This window comes from Arachis hypogaea, chromosome 18 (genome assembly GCF_003086295.3).
Source record: "Arachis hypogaea cultivar Tifrunner chromosome 18, arahy.Tifrunner.gnm2.J5K5, whole genome shotgun sequence".
Lineage (NCBI taxonomy): Eukaryota > Viridiplantae > Streptophyta > Magnoliopsida > Fabales > Fabaceae > Arachis > Arachis hypogaea.
Window position 1 is genome coordinate 74,551,932 of NC_092053.1, and position 7,431 is coordinate 74,559,362.

Consider the following 7,431-nt stretch of genomic DNA (forward strand, 5'->3'; position numbering starts at 1 on the left):
GAATTCCCTCTCTCTCATCTCCTTCTATTTATTTATTCATCTACTAACACTTCTTTTCATCTCATATCTCTGCTCCTATCCTCACCCTTGTGTTTGGATTATCCATTCTTCTTCACTCTTATTCCATTTCTTCTTCTACTCACATAAAGGAACCTCTCTCTACTGAGGCAAAGAGGATCCCTATTATTTTCTGTTCTCTTCTTTTTCATATGAGCAGGAACAAGGATAAGAACATTCTTGTTGAAGCTGATCCTGAACCTGAAAGGACTCTGAAGAGGAAGCTAAGGGAAGCTAAAGCACAACTCTCTGGAGAAAATCTGACAGAAATTTTTGAAAAAGAAGAAGATATGGCTGAAAATAATAATAATGCAAGGAAGATTCTTGGTGACTTTACTACACCTAATTCCAATTTACATGGAAGAAACATCTCAATCCCTGCCATTGGAGCAAACAATTTTGAGCTGAAACCTCAATTAGTTTCTCTGATGCAACAGAACTGCAAGTTTCATGGACTTCCATCCGAAGATCCTTTTCAGTTTTTAACTTAATTCTTGCAGATCTGTGATACTGTAAAGACCAATGGGGTTGATCCCGAGGTCTACAGGCTTATGCTTTTCCCGTTTGCTGTAAGAGATAGAACTAGAGTATGGTTGGACTCTCAACCTAAAGACAACCTGAACTCTTGGGATAAGCTGGTCACGGCTTTCTTAGCCAAGTTCTTTCCTCCTCAAAAGCTTAGCAAGCTTAGAGTGGATGTTCAAACCTTCAGACAGAAAGAAGGAGAATCCCTCTATGAAGCTTGGGAGAGATACAAGGAACTGACCAAAAAGTGTCCTTCTGACATGCTTTCAGAATGGACCATCCTGGATATATTCTATGATGGTCTGTCTGAGTTATCAAAGATGTCACTGGACCATTCTGCAGGTGGATCCGTTCACCTAACGAAAACGCCTGCAGAAGCTCAGGAACTCATTGACATGGTTGCAAATAACCAGTTCATGTACACTTCTGAGAGGAATCCTGTATGTAATGGGACGCCTCAGAGGAAGGGAGTTCTTGAAATTGATACTCTGAATGCCATATTGGCTCAGAATAAAATATTGACTCAGCAAGTCAATATGATCTCTCAGAGTCTGAATGGATTGAAAGAATCATCCAACAGTACTAAAGAGGCATCTTCTGAAGAAGAAGCTTATGATCCTGAGAACCCTGCAATAGCAGAGGTGAATTACATGGGTGAACCTTATGGAAACACCTATAACCCCTCATGGAGAAATCATCCAAATTTCTAATGGAAGGATCAATAAAAGCCTCAACAAGGCTTTAATAATGGTGGAAAAAACAGGTTTAACAATAGTAAACCTTTTCCATCATCCACTCAGCAATAGACAGAGAATTCTGAGCAGAATCTATCTAGCTTAGCAAATTTAGTCTCTGATCTATCTAAGGCCACTGTGAGTTTCATGAATGAAACAAGGTCTTCCATTAGAAATTTGGAAGCACAAGTGGGCCAGCTGAGTAAAGGAATCACCCCTCCTAGTACTCTCCCAAGCAATACAGAAGAGAATCCAAAGAGAGAGTACAAGGCCATTGATATAACAATCATGGCCGAACCTACAAGGGAGGAAGAGGACGTGAATCCCAGTGAGGAAGACCTCCTGGGACGTCCAGTGATCAACAAGGAGTTTCTCTTTGAGGAACCAAAGGACTCTAAGGCCCATCTAGAGACCATAGAGATTCCAATGAACCTCCTTATGCCCTTCATGAGCTCTGATGAGTATTCTTCTTCTGAAGAGAATGAGGATGTTACTGAAGAGTAAGTTGCCAAGTACCTTGGTGCAATCATGAAGCTAAATGCCAAATTATTTGGTAATGAGACTTGGGAAGATGAACCTCCCTTGCTCATCAATGAACTGAGTAATCTGGATCAACTGACATTACCTCAGAAGAAACAAGATCCTACAAAGTTCTTAATACCTTGAGCAGATAATTTATACGTTTTTTGGCATTGTTTTTACATAGTTTTCAGTATGATTTAGTTAGTTTTTAGTATATTTTTATTAGTTTTTAATTTAAAATCACATTTCTGGACTTTACTATGAGTTTTTGTGTTTTTCTATGATTTCAGGTATTTTCTGGCTGAAATTGAGGGACTTGAGCAAAAATCAGATTCAGAGGTTGAAGAAGGACTGCAGATGCTGTTGGATTTTGACCTCCCTGCACTCAAAGTGGATTTTATGGAGCTACAGAACTCCAAATGGTGCGCTTCTAATTGCATTGGAAAGTAGACATCCAGGGCTTTCCAGCAATATATAATAGTCCATACTTTGTCCGAGTTTAGATGACGCAAACTGGCGTTGAACGCTAGTTCCATGTTGCAGTCTAGCGTTCAGCGCCAGAAACAAGTTGCAAAGTGGAGTTCAACGCCAGAAACACATTACAAACTGGCGTTCAACTCCAAGAAAGACCTCTCCACGTGTAAACTTCAAGCTCAGCCCAAGCACACACCAAGTGGGCTCCAGAAATGGATTTCTGCATCATTTACTCATTTCTGTAAACCCTAGTAACTAGTTTAGTATAAATAGGACTTTTTACTATCTTTGTAGGAAATCTTTGATTAGTTTTATGCTATCTTAGACCTTTAGGGGGGGCTGGTCATTCGGCCATGCCTGAACCTTCATCACTTATGTATTTTCAACGGTAGAGTTTCTACACACCATAGATTAAGGTGTGGAGCTCTGCTGTTCCTCAAGAATTAATACAAAGTACTACTGTTTTTCTATTCAATTCGACTTATTCCGCTTCTAAGATATTCATTCGCACCTCAACATGAATGTGAAGATCGTGACACTCATCATCATTCCCTATGAACGTGTGCCTGACAACCACTTTCGTTCTACCTTCGATTGAATGAGTATCTCTTGGATTTCTTAATCAGAATCTTCGTGGTATAAGTCAGAACCCATGGATGGCCATTCTTGAGATCCGGAAAGTCTAAACCTTATCTGTGGTATTCCGAGTAGGATCTGGAAAGGGATGGCTGTGACGAGCTTCAAACTCGCGAGTACTGGGCGTAATGACAGACGCAAAAGGATGGTGAATCCTATTCCAGTATGATCGAGAACCTCCAGATGATTAGCCATGCAGTGACAGCGCATCAGACCATTTTCACAGAGAAAACGGGATGTAGCCACTGACAACGGTAATACCCAATATATAGCTTGCCATAGAAAGGAGTAAGACTGATTAGATGAAGACAGCAGGAAAGCAGAGGTTCAGGAGGAACGAAAGCATCTCTATACGCTTATCTGAAGTTCTCACTAATGAATTACATAAGTACCTCTATCTTTATTTTATGTTTTGTTTATCTTTTAATTATTAAATCACCATAACCATTTGAATCTGCCTGACTGAGATTTACAAGGTGACCATAGCTTGCTTCAAGCTGACAATCTCCGTGGGATCGACCTTTACTCACGTAAGGTTTATTACTTGGATGACCTAGTGCACTTGCTGGTTAGTTGTACGAAGTTGTGAAACAGAATTAAGAACATGAACGTGTGTATTGAGTTTTTAGCGCCGTTACCAAGGAAGGAATGATCACGATTTCGCACACCAGCAACATCGTACGGAGGAGGTTAAAGTTTGTAGATAAGCAGGATGCAGACGTTGGCTGGCCTCACAGTATATACATATAAACAGGTAACGGAGTTCACTCTAGACTCAGAAGGCCAACTAGAGCTGAATCTTCTTTGCAGAACAGTCATCAGCAAACTACGGAAGGGTACTCATGCTTCCATCTGAAGGGGGAAGGGAGAGAGAATGGGTAAGAACTGGGGAGTTCTTAGTAGGGCCGGGGTTATTAGTTACGTTCATTAATTCCGTGTTGTTTAGCAGATAAATAGCAGAATACCGAGAAGCAGTAGACAGAAGAAACAGATAAATAGGGAAAATAGAGAAAACAAAAGCAAAACACGAACAAAAGAATACAAGAAAACAAAACACAGACACAGAGAATAGAATGAAAACAAAGAAGGCATACATTTAAACAACAATCATAACAGAGGAAATGCGCAACCAAATATGATGCATGTCTAACCCTAGTGCAGGTAATGAGCTCATTTATTGGTTACATACCCGCTCCCGACGTTACCCAGCAACCTCTGTCTGGATAAGGCTTTCCTGTTGGCAATACCCACTACAAGCAACCTTTGTCTTGCAGGGTATCCACTGCAAGCAACCTTTGTCTTGCAGGGCGGCACTTATTAGCCGATATAAGCACCACAGACTCACTGTAAGTACAGGAGCAACAACATACTCACTGTAAGCAACCTCTGTCTTACAGGAGCAACAACACACTCACTGTAAGCAACCTCTGTCTTACAGGAGCAACAACACACTCACTGTAAGCAACCTCTGTCTTATAGGAGCACACTCATCTCGATACCTCTGTAAGCAACCTCTGTCTTACAGCAAAGCATTATAGCAAGGTATCCCAGAAAAGTGTTCTCAGTGGTCGTACCACCATCTATCTGACTGCCTCTCTGCAGAAGATTCTTACATAATCTTTCTCATTATCATCATTCATTAACATTCTCATTATTCATCATCACTTTCACATTCTTATGCAGTACCTCTTTCTTTCTCTGTTTAATCATGCTATACAAACTCTACAGCTTTTACTTTTACAACATCTTAACTCAAACCATTTTTCTTTATCACATTACTCTTTTTTCTTTGTCTTTTTACTTTGCTTTGATTACTCTTTTCTCTGTATCCCTTTATTCTTCTCTGGTTACTCTGTTCTCTGTGTTTCTTTACTCTGCTTTGATTTCTCTGCTTAACATATGTATTTAAAGCTTATGTAAATTTCGGTATGAATAGTTAGTCTGTTCCAAGTATAGGTTCATTAAGTCTATACTGAAACAGTTTAACTTTTCATATTATACCTAACCCTAGTTGGAACTCAAGAACTAACTATGTTGCCCTAGTTCGTTCACTAATCTCTGTTTGTTTTTCTGTCATTGAAACTTTACAGACTTTTTCTTCGACTTTTATCTTTTCCTCAAATTTTTATCTTTCTTTTATCTTTGCCTCACTAACATGTTATTACCACTCCCTAAGTCTTTTATGAAGGTAATTATGAGATTCTGCACTTAAAGTTGTCTTTCTAAAGCTTTTACAGAAAACTTCCGTTTCCGCATTATTTTATTATTTTTATTAAAATAATATTTTTAATTAAATATTATTATTTAATATTTTATTATTATCTATTATTTTATTAATATATTTTCGAAAATTACCTTCCTTTAACCTTTTACTTTATAAATTCACTTTTTACCACCCGTAACTTTTAATATTTCTACTTTAACCACCCTAACTTTCAGAAATTACAAAATAACCCCTCAAACACCAAATTAATTACTTGCTTGCCCTTTTATGAATCAAAAAGGTGTTCTTCATTGTTCTTTACCACACTCAAAGTGTTCTTCGTGTTCTTCGTAAATTCTTCAGATTCTTTCTCTGTTTTTACCCGTTTTTCAGTCTTTCAGCAACCGATTTTTACCATAATTCGTAATAAATTCCCAGCCACTAAAACCCCATCTTTTTCACATGATTTTAACATAAATTGAACCTCAATTTAAGGATTAGGATTCGTTTTTCCAGCTGCACTCAAGAACAACATTCATAGCTTGAATATCATCAAAGTTCATCAAAATTTCAATAAACTTTCACCAAGAATAACTCATATAAGCAATCAATTTCAAGCATAACTAAACCATATCATAATCACACATCTCAAACACAATCAACCAAGATTAAATTTGTCACACCCTACCTGGTTTTGTTGCTCCTAATTCGGTTAGACTTTCAGGTGGTCCTTAAGCACTTTTTCCTCCTAAATCACATCAAGAACAACTTTAAATCCAAAAACCCTCAACTAACCAAATCTCACTCAGCATGTTAGTAAGTTATTTCTAACCTTATACTTGCTGTAAATTCATGTTTCCTGGTCCTTGAGTCAAGTTAAGCATGATTCCTAAGGAAAAACATCAAGAAAACACATGTTTTGCATGGTTTTCCTTGAAAACCGAATTGGAGAGGGAGGGAGACAGCCATCTCACCTTATTTCCAGCCTTAATAAGTTACATGGTTATGTAGAGGAAGAAGAGAGGATCATTTTGGTGAAATCATAGTTTTGATTTGAGTTTCAGTTCAGAAGAAATCAAGCTTTGAAGATTAAAGTGTCATGAAAGTTTCTCTCTTTTCTCTCTTGTTAATTTCGGCCGAAATGATGAAATGAGACAGCCTTAGAGTTTCTTGGGGGTGTAGGGTGAGTTTTGATTGGTTGGCTTGAAGGTGGATTAAAATAATATTAAAATATCTCAAGTGTATAACTACTAAAACTAGGTGTATCGGAATGTAACGACCCAATTTCTGGTACGTCATGATCATACTAGAAACTGAGCGCTACCAACTTGTCTTCCTAATTATTATCTTATTTATCATATGAGCCTGATTCGTTGTTAAAAATGTAGTTAATTTGCGAGGTATTTTTTTTTGAAAACGTTTGGATTAATAAACAGAATCATTAATAATCAAGTCACAAATGATAACAGATAATACAGTTATAAACAACCACACATAACTATGTCACATGTAGTTGAAAATATTCGGTGATCCAGCCTTTATTAGAGTATAGACTTTTAGTTAGAACACCCCTAGATATAGCTAAATAATAACTATATACATATATATACATACAATATCCCAGGTCCTGACCTGTTCAAGAAGTCCCTAAGCTGGAACCCAGGCTAGCCTAGACTCTATACTCACCTAGTCCCTCTAAACTACTAAAGCGAGGGAAAGTACGTTCTAGGTGTTCAAAACTAAAGTCAGGTGGATCGTCCTCAAAAGGTGGAAGGTCGTCTACTAATCCTCTGCACGATCATATGTCATCAAAGAGCGTATCTCAAGTACTTCATCGAGTGGCCACATAACAGCAACATCGTACGGAGGACTTAGGTTAAAGTTTGTAGATAAGCAGGGTGCAGACGTTCGCTGGCCTCACAGTATATACATATAAACAGGTAACGGAGTTTACTCTAGACCCAGAAGACTACCTAGAGCGGAATCCTCTTTGCAGAACAGTCATCAACGAACTACGGTAAGGTACTCTCACTTCCATCTGAAGGAGGAAAGGGAGAGAGAAGGGGTAAGAACTGGGGAGTTCTTAATAGGGCCGGGGTTATTAGTTAAGTTCATTAATTTGTGTCGCTTAGCAGGTATATAGCTGAATATAGAGACGCAGTAAATAGAAGATAGATGAATAGAGAAAATAGAGTAAACTGAAAACAGATCACGAACAGAAGAATATAAGAAAGTAAAACACAAACAAAAGAATACAAGAAAACAAAACACAGACACAGA

General features: G+C 38.1%; 1 non-coding gene across 1 annotated transcript; it reads right to left on the minus strand.

Moving 5' to 3' along the window:
* Window positions 1–740: 740 nt before the first annotated feature.
* LOC112774818 (small nucleolar RNA R71) lies at window positions 741–848 on the minus strand. Its single transcript, XR_003189277.1, has one exon. It is a non-coding gene; the product is annotated as a small nucleolar RNA R71 (small nucleolar RNA).
* Window positions 849–7,431: the final 6,583 nt, after the last annotated feature.